General features: G+C 37.2%; 1 protein-coding gene across 1 annotated transcript in view; it reads left to right on the forward strand.

The window, feature by feature from the left end:
- LOC135199938 (mucin-2-like) overlaps positions 1–17500 on the forward strand; it is a 122699-nt gene that overhangs the window by 80219 nt on the left and 24980 nt on the right. The gene's annotated exons all lie outside the window — the stretch shown is intronic.

Consider the following 17500-nt stretch of genomic DNA (forward strand, 5'->3'; position numbering starts at 1 on the left):
TTGAAGGGGGTCAAATTAGGTTTGGTTTAGGGGAGGGGGGTTTAGTGAAAGTGGTAATATTATGTTGTGGTAACTTAAGGGAAACGAGTTTTTTCAGACTTTGTGGTTTGGTATTTTCATCTGGTAACGGCTTTTTGGGTTTATGCCTTTTCTCCTTTGTCTGCAATCGCATTTCCTTTTATATATATATATATATAATGTTTTTGTTTTACATATTAGTTCTTTTCACGGTCCACGCTCATAACCAGAAACGCGCAAACATATGTATGTATGTATATATACAAATTATATATATATATATATATATATATATATATATATATATATATATATATATATATGTGTGTGTGTGTGTGTGTGTGTGTGTGTGTGTGTGTGTTTGTGTGTGTGTAAATGTATATATATATATATATATATTATATATATATATATCTATATATATATATATATATATATATATATATATATATATATATATATATATATATATATATACATATAAAACCTCCAGGGGATGTCCATGATACAACGATTTTAAAACTGATAAATTTATTCAAGAAACGTTTCGCATAGAAATTCTCTGTGCATCATCAAGTCTGTGAAAGATAAAGACACATTTATAAAATAAAAAACAATAAAAGTGTAAAAAACAGGAATTCACATATATTAAAAAATAGTCTTGTAAAAATTACATAAAAGAACAAAAGTAAAAATGAAACAACAAGTTAAAAGAGACTGCTTAAACACCAACCGTTCATTGTGAGGAGAGAAGATGGAATGAACTAAGACAAGTTAAAAGTAAACGACTTCAACTATACTAGGTACACAGTTGCTGAGGACGTGTTACTGTTAAGAGAGGGAACAAGCCTCTTGATATATAAAGACTCAAGGGTGGTTAAATGGTCAGGATGTTTGACATGGTCTATTATGGAAAACTGTTCTTTTTGTACTTCAATATTGCAATTAAAAGCATGATTTCTGATGTTGGAAATTTTTTTATTTCTGACCAGTGCGAAAGCTGAAGCCCAAGTGAGAGCAATATCTGACCCTTAACAGCCTTCGAGTTGATCCGACGTAAGAGCCCGGACATCCAGGGCATGTAAATTTATATATAACGTTGGATCATGAAAGGCTGAAGGCGATCTTTATAGTTAAAAAAGGAACCAATTGTGCAGGGATTGCTTGATATGAGTTTGACTTTAAGGCATGTTCAATGATTCGTTTAAGGCTGGATGTAAATTCCAAGTCAGATATATAGGGGAGCGTGGCATAAAATAGTCTTTTCGGGATATTAAAATTGAGGTTTTTGGTGGCTGAAAGAATTTCGTAAGTATTTTGTTGATGGTTTTTGAACAATGTCGAGTGGAAACGAATTAGATTTGAAGAAACCTAACAAAAGTAATTTCCACGTGGAATAGTTGCCAAGACGAAGAGTATTTCAGTGCTCTACTAACCAAAGTGTGAATAGTATTAATTTTAAAAAGATTGTTGACACGAACTATAATAATTGTTAGTCAGTCCAGTAAAAGTACGTTTTTCTATAGACCGACGTGGAGAACTCAGAGTTAGTTCTGGTAATTTTCAAATCTAAAAAAGGTAAACAATCATCGTTCTCTACTTCCATTGTAAAATTGATATTGGGATGAAAGTTGTTAATATACTCTAAAAAAGAAGAACATTGCCATGGGTGTTGAAACAAAGTAAAGGTATCATCAACATATCTACGGTATAATGAGGGCTTAAAGTTAGAATCACACCGGTTTAAAAAACTCAGACTCCAAATGAGACAAAAATTTTAATTTGCAAAAATGGGGCCTAAAGGGGAACCCATTGCAACTCCATCGACCTGCGAGTAGAGTCGCTGATTGAAATACAAACATCGAATCTGCACTGGCAAGATCGAGTAATTGTTTTTAAAAAATAGCCCGATTAAAAGCATGGAAATTTATATCGTCATTAATAAATATTTTGTTAAGTATAATATGATGGTTTCATTAAGAGGTACGTTGGTAAATAGAGACTCAACGTCAAAACTAACCATATAGTAATCTCCATCTAGTCTGTTAATCAGTTATTGAAAGTCATATCCATTTTTCAAAGAGTATTCGTTATTACTATATTGAGATAAAAGTCCAGCTAAAAACTTTGAGATAGAGAAAGAGGGATTGTTATAAGCAGCCATAATTGGTCTTAAAGGTTGGTCAGGTTTGTGTATTTTTGGTTGCCCATAAAGAACACTAAAAGATGAACCAGTGACGAACAGTTGTTGATAAGTTGTTTCATTTATGATGTTATCATTTTTAATTTTCCTTAGAAATCTGTTAATCTTGTCTTCTCGCTTACATATATCAAGAAAGGAAGGTTCGCCATGGACCTCAAACTTCGAACTGTCAGACAAGATAGTTTCCATTTTTGCTACATAATCGTTCTTGTTTAGAATGACCACTCCCTTACCCTTGTCTGGTTTACATATGATTATGTCCTCTCGTTTCTTCAAATTCAATAGTAACTCTCAAATCAGCAGGTCTAAAAAAAGGTGTCCAATTGGTTTTTAGGGGTTGAACGTATGTTTAAGCAGTCCTCTTTTAACCTGTTGTTTCATTTTTACTTTGTTCTTTTATGTAATTTTAAGACTATTTTTAATATATGTGAATTCCTGTTTTTTACACTTTTATTGTTTTTTATTTATAAATGTGTCTTTATCTTTCACAGACTGATGATGCACAGAGAATTTCATGTGCGAAACGTTTCTTGGACTAAATTTATCAGTTTTAATCATTGTATCATGGACATCCCCTGGAGGTTTTATATGTGTATTCACTGACCTGCTATATATATAAATATATTTATAATGTAATATGCTATATTATATTCATATCTATCTATCTATCTATCTATCTATGATATATATATATATATATATATATATATATATATATATATATATATATATATATATATATACTCACTGAAGTCGACTGTGCAACGTTTCTCGAAGTGGCTTATCAGTAAAACCTCGCTGTACCAAATATTGGGTCAGGTGTCGGCGAAGCATTTTATTGCCTATCTTTATTTCGTACTTCCATTTTGCTCTCCTTTTTTCCCCAGATTTTCCCTATTCTCGTTCCGGACCTGTATCGCGATAACTTCCTCGACTCAATTGCCTGGGTGTCGTGAGCCGCTACATGTGATTGTGAAATGCGGTTATCGGTTCCCGTAGACTTTTATTCGAAATCCGTGGGATTGTACACCTTCCATTTATTGTCGTGATTCGGGCACAGTCCGCTTATCTGTCGAATTCGGACGCGTTTCGAACGAGGGTCGAACCTCAGCGTTTTTTTAATGTGATGACGTCATTTTAACCATTTTATATGTGCTTCTCTGATACACTACCAGGTATATGAGATGAAATTGCCAAAATCATCTTTTAATTTTATATTATTATTATTTTATTTTCCTAATAGATACTTGAGGAGTCACAGGTCGTAGAGATCATCACACACACATACACTTATATATATATATATATATATATATATATTATATATATATATATATATATATATATATATATATATATATATATATATATATATGCATATATTGTACATATATATATGTATATATATATATATATATATATATATATATATATCTATATATATATATCTTTATATCTTTACTGTTTGGCTTTTATTTCCTTTTTACAGTAGCGGGCTCGAGTAAGTAAATTCTTCTTTCCCCGAAGCGACAAATGGTGCAGGATTAGGAAGAACTTCAGCCAATTACACGGATTGCATTCTGCCACATTCCTCCTGGTGTCTTTCTCTTGGGTCATTTATCGCTTTGCATCGCCTCTCCCTTATATGGAAAGGCTTTGTTTATATTACTGTTTAGTTACAGTTTCATTCAAAAGGGGTTTGAGTTCATTTTATGTTATTTCTATTTCATATGTGAAAAATACTCACACGTATGTGTGTTTGTTATGAATCGTGTCGAAAGTTTTGTGTTCCAATAATATTGCACTTTTGCGTGTTTATGTTTATGCTCATAAATTTTTTGACATTTCCAGCAAACACCTGGGCAATTTCCTATGAAGGGCTTAAATGATAATGCCTGAAGTAATCACTTAAAATAACAAGGTGAAATTTTGTTTCCTTAATGTGGTGATAATAATTTTTAATGAATTATTTTTCTTAACTACATGGGAACATTTTGTTTCTTCTTCTTGTTCTTCTTCTTCTTCTTCTTACTTCTTCTTCTTCTTCTTCTTCTTATTATTATTATTATTATTATTATTATTATTATTATTATTATTATTATTATTATTATTTTATTATTATTATTATTATTTTGCATGAGAGTACTTCAAAAAAAATACGGTGAATTAGTTAATTCGTCGATAGAGCTAAATGTTCCTGGATTCATATTATAATTAAAATAAATTTCTGTCTACTTCGCCTAAGCTCTATCTATCTGTGGACGACCGCCCTTTCTCGTAACCTGTCAGTAGCAGAGTGACAGAGATCGTTGACCTTTTATTCAGTTCACTGGTTAGAAACATTCTGTGGAAAAAAGTAGAAACTTTGTCCCAACTATTGTTTTGTGGTTTGCCAACTGTTTGCTTGTACTTTTTTTCCTGACCTGCAATGACAAAGTTTGGATGAGCGGAGGTGTTTGCCGAAGGAAGCTTCGAATGAATAACAATTAGGGCTTCAGGGGACAAAGTTTGTTAGCCATTTCGGTAAATGTTTGGGATTTCAGAGAGAGAGAGAGAGAGAGAGAGAGAGAGAGAGAGAGAGAGAGAGGGAGAGAGCTGAAATGGTAACAAACTGAATTCTCTCAGTCATATAAATTGCTTATCTTTATGTGGCGCCATTTCCTTTCATTACTACTTGAAAATAAATGTCAGTTCACAAAGTTCACGCGATATTTGGAGCATTTAATAGTCGTTTTTTCATGATGATCTGAGTAATTTACATAAACAAGTCCCTTTGTGATTATAAATATGTATATACGAGAATACACATACACATGCACGCAGATATATATATATATATATATATATATATATATATATATATATATATATATATATAACAGAATAATCAGCGAAAATATAATAAGTAGGAGATGACCAAGGCAACACAAGGTTAAGAGGCCATTCACACTTGACAATATGAAAGTAGACTTTTAAACACAAACCAAGATCGATCACTCAAAGAAAAACGACTTTCCATTTTCCTTAAAAAAAATATTGAATCTGTTTAAATGAATTATGTACCTGATCGTCAGTCGATTATCGAGAGTCAGGCACGCAGACAGTTGATAGTCGAAACGCTTCAGACATTAAGGATGTCAAATATTCCCCCTATAAAAAGACCTCGTCGATGTTCTTGTGTTGCTCTAGAGAGAAGAAGAATGTTTTAGAGAGAATTGATACTGAACGTGAAAAAGAGGAAGGGAAGGTAACGTTTGTAGAAAAACAAGGTGGTAAAAATATAAAAGATCTGTGGTTACAGATAAAAAAAAGTATTGAAAAAAGAAGTCGGGGCAGAAAAAAGTGAGCTTCACCAATTTAGGTAGAAAAATTCTGCTCCCAGAGAGAGAGAGAGAGAGAGAGAGAGAGAGAGAGAGAGAGAGAGAGAGAGAGAGAGAGAGAGAGCAAGTTAACATAGTAGTTTTATATGACCGTTAATTGTAAAAATTACTTATGCTCCTGCATAATTTAACTCTCGGTGGTAGCAGCGTGTTTAATGCATCACGAAGCATTATAATAGATTCCCTTTTTAGGAAATTTACTGCATATTTTAGGCAGGAGAAGCATAATTGTATTAAATTCTATATTTAAATTAAGTGCTAATGACCGCGCAATGAAGGCTCGTGATTCAAAAACATGTTGATGTCGAAATGAAAACCATAATGATTCACCAAATTTTGATCTTCATTACAGCAGGTTTATTATAATAGTTGTACGATTGTATTTATTATTATATTTGTTCTCTCAAAGGTTACTCAAGCTGTATTATAAAAGTGAATTGAACGGTTCTCTTAACATGTATGAATTTCTTCCGTCCACAAAGGTAAAGCAAAGGTTATTTTGTCACTCGTCCCTTTGTCAGTACGTTATTCTGTCAGTCCACAAGCCGTCCCCCGTGGGGGTTAGTGCCGTCAGTGGACCTCACGCGGTGCACTGTAGGCATTTCTTAAGGTTCTTTGCAGCGTGCCTTCGGCCCCTAGCTGCAACCACTTTTGTTCCTTTTACTGTACCTCCTTTCATATTGTCTTTCTTCATCTTACTTTCCACCCTCTCCTAACACTTGATTCATATCTATTTATTTGGTATTCATTACTCAAACATTGGTTTCTGGTCCTTTCCTGGGAAGCTAGGAACAGTTCTTGTAGGTGGTACAATTTAGGAATTATTCTTGTAGGTTGTACAATTTTAAAATATTATTCATAATAATAGTTCCTGATTAGTTTAGAATAAAAAAATTAAAAATTAAACTGTATTTGCCCGACCCGTAGATTTGATAGCTTCCGTTCCTGGACAAACTGCCTTCATCTTATGAGTAGAAATAATGTGGGCGGATGAAGGTTGGCAATCTATCTGTAAGTCCTCTCTAGTGAATAATGTGGACAGTCATGTTTACTTCTTTTTTTTACAAAAAATTTAAATTCATAGATGACGTAAAACAGTTTTGTGCGCAAGATCCCTTTGGGTAATAATAATAATAATAATAATAATAATAATAATAATAATAATAATAATAAGGAAGGCCCCTGATGCCCGTCGGTTACGCCTGCTGGAGGCGCTTCTCATCCAGCAAGTGAAACCTATTCTAAATACGACGCAGGAAGAATTTCTCCTCCCTACGAGTATGAGAAGACCTGCCACCAACAATGACACCACCGAGCACGACAACTCCACGGAGACAACGCCCCCGAACGAGATACTCCTGCAGCCAACCATAATCAAGTTAGCCGTGACGTCCCGCAGCCGTAGCGAAACGCCCATCGACGTAACCGCGCCGCTAAGGAGGTCTAGGCGGCTGCAGGACTTACAGCATCGCAACCATCAACGCGTGGAAAGTGGCTTGAGACCCGGTTCAAGCCACCAATGAAAACGAAGACCTACCGCCACCAGCCAATAGTAGATCAGCATGGGGCAGACCCCCTGCTGTCGACTCCAAATATAAACGAGGACGGACACCGCTTCAAGATCAGTCCACCCTCAGCTTCCCAGCCCGAGGATGTCTGGCAGCTCCAGACGAAAGCTCGCTTGCTTCAAGAAAGAGAAAGAGAGAGAGAGAGAGAGAGAGAGAGAGAGAGAGAGACATATATATATCTCGTTAATGACTTTGATAACTATGGTATCATAGTTTATCTGTAAAATTCAAATATATACACCAATTTAGACTGTATTTTGATCATGACCTCTATAGGGCGCTCTACTAGCCTGTCTAAGTAGCACGGAAAAAGCCGCTATTCGGAAAATAGAGAAGAATCTCTACAAGTGTAATGCTGCTGAAGTAGCCATTACTTTTAATAAAATAATAATAATAATAATAATACTGTTAAAAAGGATGACAGAATTAAGCGAGTCGATTTATACATATCAGCACCAATACCAGCCCTTAAACCAAAGACGACCCCGGCCCGAACTGAACTACGCCTACGGAATAATACCAGCACTGACGACGACCCCTGCTTGACCTGAACCTGATATCCTGTTCTAATAAAAGATTGCTTCAGCATTTAAAATTTTTGAAAATTCCCAATATGAATATTGGCCAGTTACTCAGAAACATCGCTGAGCCTGAGAAGCGTATTGTAAGGAAAATAGAAGAAACAATATATAAAATCAACTCGCTAATTCTTCCATCCTTTTTAACAGCATTTGCCTAAAAGAGGGTCTTCTACCAAAATACACAATAATAATAATAATAATAAAATATAATAATAATAATAATAATAATTCCTGCTCATTTCCAAATTACAGATTTTAGTCGATATTCCTATTAACTATTGTTCCCTTTGCCCGATACACTCGGTATCTAAGAGGCTCAGTGAGAGAGAGAGAGAGAGAGAGAGAGAGTAATATTTGGGTTTATCCATCAGCTAATAGACGACACTTGTGTCTACTTTTAAACCTTCCCCCCACTCATCCAACACCTCTGCCATTTCACACGTCGTTGACTCCTGCACACTTGTAGGTGTGTGTGTTTGTATGCGTGTGTGTTTGTGTGTATCCTCTTTCAGGCCTCCGCGTTTGAACGACCCAAAGGTTTTTCCTTTCATCTTTTTGCCTTTTTTTTCAGTAGGACCTTCTACCCTTATCGATTCTTTCCTGTGTACACACACACACACACACACACACACACACACACATATATATATATATATATATATATATATATATATATATATATATATATATATATATGTATGTATATATACATATATATACACATATATATGTATATAAATTATGTATGTATGTATGTAATTGGCTTTACATGTATCTATTTTTCGTATTACATTCTACTATGCAGGGCACCTTGATTATAGTCCTATGAATATGCCTACAGTGTATATTTAAGTGGGCTACGTGCTTAGTTGTACCTAAACGCCATGCAGATATACCCTTGCTTACATAAATAAGGAAGATATTAATCTCATTCAGAATTAGAGATATTTATGACATATCTTTTGGAATATCCCGGGCTGCTAAGTAAAATATGTGAGCCAAAAATGTCATTGATTTCTGCTCAATTTATCACTTGCTTATTCTTCAGTTCTCTGCTCCCAGAAATTGATGAATTACTTCCAAGGGGCTACTGCAACAAAAAGAAAGAAAAAAAAGTCGAAGAAATTAGACGGTTTTTTTTTTCCTTAATCTCGTTCCGCTCCCAAAGAAGGGACCAAAAGAGGAAGTTTCTCCTCTCTCTCTCTCTCTCTCTCTCTCTCTCTCTCTCTCTCTCTCTCATCCTTGGAATGAAAGTGCGAGATGGGAAGTCAATGTGACGCCAAACGGAACGAATGGTGGTCGGGGAAGGGATTTTTGGTTGTCTGGTGGGAGCGGTGGGTGGGTGGGTGGAGGCCCTGCTTCTAGAAAAGAGCTTGGAGTGAGATGGTGGGGTTGGGAAATGGGTGTTTGTTTTTGTGTGGATGGGAGTGGGGGGAAGGAGGAAATAATAGTCATAAACAGTAAACATTTGGTTCCAAGTGATAGTCTCATAAAGTATTTAGTAGACCAGAAGAAAGATGGAGCGTGGACTTCCGATCAGGTTTTGGGGAAGGGGGAATGGTAGGGGAGAGGAATGGGAGGGGATTCCGGGTGGGGGAGACAGACAGGGGTAAAGTAGCGAAAAGAGGGAAAGTGGAGTGTCGGAGGGAGGGAGGGGGGAAGGAAGTGGAGGGGGAGGGCGTCCGTCTGGACTGGAGCCAAGTTTCCAACAGCAGCGGCTGCTTAGTACCATCGCCATACGAAACGGCTGCCCGCACTCCTAGACCTACAAACAGTACCTCTCTCTCTCTCTCTCTCTCTCTCTCTCTCTCTCTCTGTCCTTCCGATTACGAATTGGCGTCCTGGACCACCTCTTCCTCCTCCACCCGCCCCCTGCTCGTCTTTGTTTCATCTGTGTGAAAATGAAGCAAATTTACTCTTTCTTTTTGGGGTGATTTTATAGCTGGAGTCCCTCCCGACCTCATTTGCTGTGGTCATCTCCTTCTCCTCCTCCTCGTCCTCCTACTCATACTACTCCCTCTTCTTTCTTTCCTTCCTTCCTTCTGTCACCGAAACAGGACCGTAGAAGAGGCAATGAATGTCATTGCATTGCAATGGCAGCATCAGTGGCGGCGGTAGTAGTACTAGAGTCTATTTCTGGGAGATTTATATAGATGGTGGAAATGGTTCCTCAATGTGATCTGTTTTCTTTGAGACTGAATTCAGACTGGTTTATTTCTGGATATCTTTTGGAATCCACCTCTCTCTCTCTCTCTCTCTCTCTCTCTCTCTCTCTCTCTCTCTCTCTCTCTCACTGCTGCACGTACACACACAGATATACATGTGTGGGCATTATGTAATTTCCTTAACTAAAAACATAACTTTTAACTTGGATGCTCTGCTGTTCCTGATAATTAGGTTCTAGAGTTACAAAGAGTTTTTTTTGAAAATTTTTAATATTTAGAAGTAAAGAAAAACTATTCCGTAAAACCAAAGATTCGACGAAAGTTCTTGTTGGAATAATTGAGTCAAGCTGTTAAGAATGAAGATCTGGGCTCAAGAATGAAAGGCTTATAAATGCATTCTTAAGAACCGTCTATAGGCGATCAGCGAAAATATAATACGAGAAAGCGTTAAACTAAAATACCGATTTAATTCAATAGGACAGCGATTCTCAATTAAAAAGGGATTATTTTGGTCTATCTCTCTGGAAGGACCACTTCCCAAATGCCGAGGATTATATAGGATTATGAGCGATCATGAATATTCATTCATGGGTCATTTCTCTCTGAGTTGAATTATGATTCGGATGCAGGAAGTACTATAATAACTTCGGCATCGACGCTGTTCTCTTGTTTGCATATTTATGTTATGTTTGTAGGGGAGATGATACGAAATTGGGTAACTAAAAAGTACTCTCATTTTTAATCAAGTTTACTGACATTTACAGAACCTCATAGTTTTTAGTTTTCTGTAAAACAAAACTATTGTGTCGGCTTTGTCTGTCCGTTCTGCACTTCATTTCTGTCAGCTCATTTTCCTCCCCGCACTTTACTTCTGTCTGCTCTTTTTCATTTCCGCACTTTTTTTTTGTCCGTACTTTTTTCTGGGCGCACTTTTTTCTGTCCGTACTTTTTTCTGGGCGCACTTTTTTCTGTCCGTACTTTTTTCTGGGCACACTTTTTTCTGTCCGCACTTTAGTTCTGTCCCCATTTTTTGTGTCCGCACGTTTTTGTCTGTCCGCACTCAGATCTTAAAAACTGCTGAGGCTAGAGGGCTGCAAATTGGTATGTTGATCGTCCACCCTCCAATCATCAAACTTACCACATTACAGCCCTCTATCCTCAGTAGTATTTATTTTAGGTAAGGTTAAAATTAAACATAATCGTGCGTCTGGGAACGATATAGGCCAGACCACTACGGGCCGCGATTAAAGTTTATTGGGCTGGCGAAAGATAGATGTATTTGCGGTGGCCTTAAATATACATTGTGCAGAAAATTTGATTGCGCCGAAAAAACTACGTCGCATTTTTTACTTTATTTTTTGTTTATTTAATTTTTTTTTAATTCCTCCCTTCTCTCATTCCTTAGTTATGTCGTTATGTCTCCCAACTCCCCTTCAGCCACCGAACTTCCTTTCACATGATAATGAGGGACAGGAGACAGGAAGAGGTCACAACTTGCCTATTACGAGGAGAAAAGTTGGTTTAGGGTAATTGGTGATACTCCTTCAGCCGTCAATGATTCTCTCTCTCTCTCTCTCTCTCTCTCTCTCTCTCTCTCTCTCTCATGTTCCATCCCAGAGATAACTGAATGGTTGGTTGGGTTTATTTGGTGAAACGTTTTACTGATTACTTCTCCAGTTGGAATTCGACCACGGGTATATATATATATATATATATATATATATATATATATATATATATATATATATATATATATATATATATATATGTATACACACATATTTATATATATATATATATATATATATATATATATATATATATATATATATATATAAGTCATATCACATTACCGTGATTCATATACATATATCGAGCTACAATGTCCTTTAATATCTAATTCGCTCTACTCGAATTAATATATTTTCATATATGCTTAAAACGAAGGGAAATTTTTTCTCGATAATAGATTTACCTAGTACTTGGGCGCGAAACGCAGGTACATTATAAATCCCGGAACGTCAGTGGAAGCGATACACCCAGCTACCACGAGAGGCTTAAAGGTTTTTGCCGTCTCTCACCTCAAATACTTTCTCGCGCTGAAGTATTCGTTGGTTTGGAGACAACATCAACCCGCCTCGACTCCAGTAGTTAAGTAGCGCTTTTGACAGCACGTAGCATTTACATAAGTCATATGACATTACCGTGATTCATATACATATATCGAGCTACAATGTCCTTTAATATCTAATTCGCTCTACCTCGGAATTAATATATTTTCATATATGCTTTAAACCGAAGGGGAATTTTTTCTCGATAATAGATTTACCTGTACTTGGGCGCGAACGCAGGTACATTATAAATCCAGGAACGTCAGTGGAAGCGATACCACCCAGCTACCGTGAGAGGCTTAAAGTTTATGCCGTCTCTCACCTCAAATACTTTACTCGCGCTGAAGTATTCGTTGGTTTGGAGACAACATCAACCCGCCTCGACTGCCGGTAGTTAAGTAGCGCTTTTGACAGCACGTAGCATTTAACATAAGTCATATCACATTACCGTGATCATATACATATAGAGCTACAATGTCCTTAATATCTAATTCGCTCTACCTCGGAAATTAATATATTTTCATATATGCTTAACGAAGGGGAATTTTTTTCCTCGATAATAAGATTTACCTGTACTTGGGCGCGAACGCAGGTACATTATAAATCCAGGAACGTCAGTGGAAGCGATACCACCCCAGCTCCGCAGAGGCTTAAAGGTTTAGGCCGTTTCCTCACCTCAAAAATACTTTCTCCGCGCTGAAGTATTCGTTGGTTTGGAGACAACATCAACCCGCCCTCGACTCCTGGTAGTTAAGTAGCGGCTTTTTGACAGCACGTAGCATTTACATAAGTCATATGACATTACCGTGATTCATATACATATATCGAGCTACAATGTCCTTTATATCTAATTCGCTCTACTCGGAATTAATATATTTTCATATATGCTTAACCGAAGGGGTGAATTTTTTCCTCGATAATAGATTTACCTGTACTTGGGGCGCGAACGCATGGTACATTATAAATCCAGGAACGTCAGTGGAAGCGATACCACCAGCTACCGCGAGAGGCTTAAAGGTTTATGCCGTCTCTCACCTCAAATACTTTCTCGCGCTGAAGTATTCGTTGGTTTGGAGACAACATCAACCCGCCTCGACTCCGGTAGTTAAAGTAGCGCTTTTGACAGCACGTAGCATTACATAAGTCTATCACATTACATGATCTATACTATATCGAGCTACAATGTCCTTTAATATCTAAATTCGCTCTACTCGAATTAATATATTTTCATATATGCTTAACCGAAGGGGAATTTTTTTCTCGATAATAGATTTACCTGTACTTGGGCGCGAACGCAGGTACATTATAAATCCAGGAACGTCATGGAAGCGATACCACCCAGCTACCGCGAGAGGCTTAAATGTTAATGCCGTCTCCCCCCTCAATACCTTCTCGCGCTGAAGTATTCGTTTTGGGTTTGAGACAACATCAACCGCCTCGACTCCGGTAGTTAAGTAGCGCTTTTGACAGCACGTAGCATTTACATAAGTCATATCATTACCGTGATTCATATACATATATAGAGCTACAATGTCCTTTAATATCTAATTCGCTCTACCTCGGAATTAATATATTTTCATATATGCTTAACCGAAGGGGAATTTTTTCTCGATAATAGATTTACCTATACTTGGGCGCGAACGCAGGTACATTATAAATCCAGGAACGTCAGTGGAAGCGATACCACCCCAGCTACCGCGAGAGGCTTAAAGGTTTATGCCGTCTCTCAACCTCAAATACTTTCCTCGCGCTGAAGTATTCGTTTGGTTTGGAGACAACATCAACCCGCCTCGACTCCGGTAGTTAAGTAGCGCTTTTGACAGCACGTAGCATTTACACAAAGTCAATATCACGTTACCGTGATTCTATATCATATATCGAGCTACAATGTCCTTTAATAATCTAATTCGCTCTACCTCGGAATTAATATATTTTCATATGTGCTTAACCGAAGGGGCTTTTTTTCGGGTCGATAATACAATGTCCTTTAATATCTAATTCGCTCTACCTCGGAATAATATATTTTCATGTATGCTTAACCGAAGGGAATTTTTTTTTTCGATAATAGATTTCCTACCTGTATCTTGGGCGTCGAACGCATGGTACATTATAATCCAGGAACGTCAGTGGAAGCGTTTATACCACAGCTACCGCGAGGAGGCTTAAAGGTTTATGCCGTCTCTCGCCTCAAATAACTTTCTCGCGCTGAGTATTCGTTGGTTTGGAGACAACATCAACCCAAAAGGCCTCTCATAAAGACTCCGCGGTAGTTAACGTATCGCTTTTGACAGCACGTAGCTATTTCATAAGTCATATGACATTACCGTGATTCCATATTACATATATCGAGCTACAATGTCCGTTTAATATCTAATTCGCTCTACCTCGGAATTAATATATTTTCATATATGCTTAACCGAAGGGGAATTTTCTCGATAATATTTATTTACCTGTACTTGGGCGCGAACGCAGGTACATTATAAATCCAGGAACGTCAGTGGAAGCGATACCACCCAGCACCGCGAGAGGCTTAAAGGTTTATGCCGTCTCTACCTCAAAACTTTCTCGCGCTGAGGATTCGTTGTTTGGAGACAAACATCAACCCGCCGACTCGGTAGTTAAGTAGCGCTTTTGACAGCACGTAGCAATTTACATAAGTCATATCACATTACGTGAGGCATATACATTATCGAGCTACAATGTCTTTTAATCTCTAATTGCTCTACCTCGAATTATTATATTTTCAAAGATGCTTAAACCGAAGGGGAATTTTTTCTCGATAATAGATTTACCTGGACCTTGGGCGCGAACGCAGGTACATTATTAAATCCAGGAAAGTCAGTGGAAGCGATACCAACCCAGCTACCGCGAGAGGCTTAAAAGGTTTTATGCGTCTCTACCTCAAATACTTTCTGCTGCTGAAGTATTCGTTGGTTTGGGAAGAACAAACATCAACCCGGGCCCATAAACCTTTAAGCCTTCTGGGTAGCTGGGTGGTATCGCTTTATGACGTTCCGGATTTATAATGTACCTGTTCGCGCCCAAGTACAGGTAAATCTATGTCGAGAAAAAAATTCCCCTTCGGTTAAGCATATATGAAAATATATTAATTCCAAGGTAGAGCGAATTAGATATTAAAGGACATTGTAGCTCGATATATATATATGAACTCATGGTAATGTGATATGACTTATGTAAATGCTACGTGCTGTCAAAAGCGCTACTTAACTACCGGAGTCGAGCGGGTTGATGTCTCCAAACCAACGAATACTTCAGCGCGAGAAAGTATTTTGAGGTGAGAGACGGCATAAACCTTTAAGCCTCTCGCGGTAGCTGGGTGGTATCGCTTCCACTGACGTTCCTGGATTTTATAATGTACCTGCGTTCGCGCCCAAGTACAGGTAAATCTATTGTCGAGAAAAAATTCCCCTTCGGTTAAGCATATATGAAAATATATTAATCCGAGGTAGAGCAAATTATTTAGATATTAAAGGACATTGTAGCTCGATATATATTATATATATATATAATATATATATATATATATATATATATATATATATATATATATTATATATATATATATATATATATATACTTGTATAATTAAGTAGTAACGCCTCTGCGGAAGGAGAAGACTACAGTGTTGCGAAAATGCTTTTTCTTAAAATTAAAAGCACAGGTTCAGTGAAAATGTTGAAAGAGAAAGGAGACCGTTGGAAATTTTATAAGTATTTTTGGGAACTCTGACCAAAACGGCAGGAATTGTTAAGCACCCTACACAATAATTATATTTAATTTTGGGGCCGAGGACCGACCTGCTACGAAGGCCTCGGCTAAGTGACCTCAAACTTCGTATCCTAAAGAGGACATAAAACCTCACAGCAGTTTGCTCATAAAATAAAAAACAGGGTCTGTTTTTAGGTTTCTGTAAAAGAAAATTATTGTCGTCTTTGTCTGTCCGTCCGTCCTCAAATATAGGAACGACTGAGGCTAGAGGGCTGCAAATTGGTGTGTTGATTATCGACCCTCCAAACATCAAACTTACCAAATTGCAATCATCTAGCCTCAGTAGATTTTATTTTATGTAAGGTTAAAGTTGCACATATTCATGCTTCTGGCAGCGCTACAGTTAACAACACCATAGGCCACCACCAGACCGCAGTAAAGAGGTTTATGGGCCGTGTCTGAGGCCACCATCGGACAAAAAACTCGATTGCGCCGAAGAAACTTCGACGCATTTTTCACTTGTTTGTGTAGATAGATAGAGTAGATAGGCAAGGTTTTCTCTTATTGAGAAGTCTACTCATTTCTCTGAGAGAGAGAGAGAGAGAGAGAGAGATAGAGAGAGATAACCTAAGCACTTATCTCTGGAGAGGTCAGTATCATGTCCGTTAGACCACGAGATGGTAGAGCACTTGTTTCCCATTTGCAGTTACCCTGATTTGATCCGCGCAGCAGCCTATCAGTCGACCCAAGTGTGAATGGGTGTCAGTCAGTGACAGATGGAGTCAGGATTAAGGGAAGTGGCTTGCAACCTCATCCCTATGAGAGATCACATTCCCGAGGACTTTAATCATGCCAAATTATAGAAGCTACATTATAAAAACCACAGTATAAGTGAAATGATTTCGCTAGTACGAAACAAGAACATGAAAACAAAGGAAGAATTTCACTCGAGCAAATACAAGAAAATGGAAGAATAATAACCAAGAAAAAACAGGAAATGAATAACATGGTTGTTGTTATTACTGTACTACAAAACAAGACCACACCCACGTTCATATTCCCAGTAAGCAAATTGTGATGTCGTAAACAACGAGGACCCGTTTTCCACGGCCTATGAAACCGTATTCCTCGCGTATTGGCCTACTTTCCCAAGTAGGTCATCAGTGCTTGGGCCTAGATATCGCTTTATGTCTGAAATATAAGCGAATATGATAAGTAAGTGGCACTAAAGAGAACGGTTTCCCGTTCACGACTGGAGTGCCACATTATGTCTGGTATGTGTAGTCCCCCTGTTGACTGTGAGCAAGTCGTTATGAGGTTTTTATTGATATTGATGCTAGGTCTAGCTCTTTTAGGCTATTCTCCTGAGTGGTGGTTATTTTTGTTTGTGTGTTTAGTTAATTTTGTTATTTCAGTTTTGTTAGTAATTTATTAATTCAGGTAAATAAATGACTTTATTATTTCCATCAATTAGTTTGCAGCTATTCAGCAGTATATACAATTCATTACATTGCAAATTTTGGTGATAAATCTGATAGGCAGAATATATATCTACTGTTTTCTTCATTCAAGTCTTCGTTAATTTCTCAGTAAATGTAAACATACTTTAGGCTATATTGCAGATTTTGCTGGCTTCTCGATGTTAAAATCCTGGTAAAACCGTTATAATCTCATTTAAAACTTCGGTTACCATTTTACCAATTCCTTAGCATTTACACTAATGCTAATGGCGTACCAACACTCGA

Source organism: Macrobrachium nipponense, chromosome 26, assembly GCF_015104395.2.
Source record: "Macrobrachium nipponense isolate FS-2020 chromosome 26, ASM1510439v2, whole genome shotgun sequence".
Taxonomy (NCBI): Eukaryota; Metazoa; Arthropoda; class Malacostraca; order Decapoda; family Palaemonidae; genus Macrobrachium; species Macrobrachium nipponense.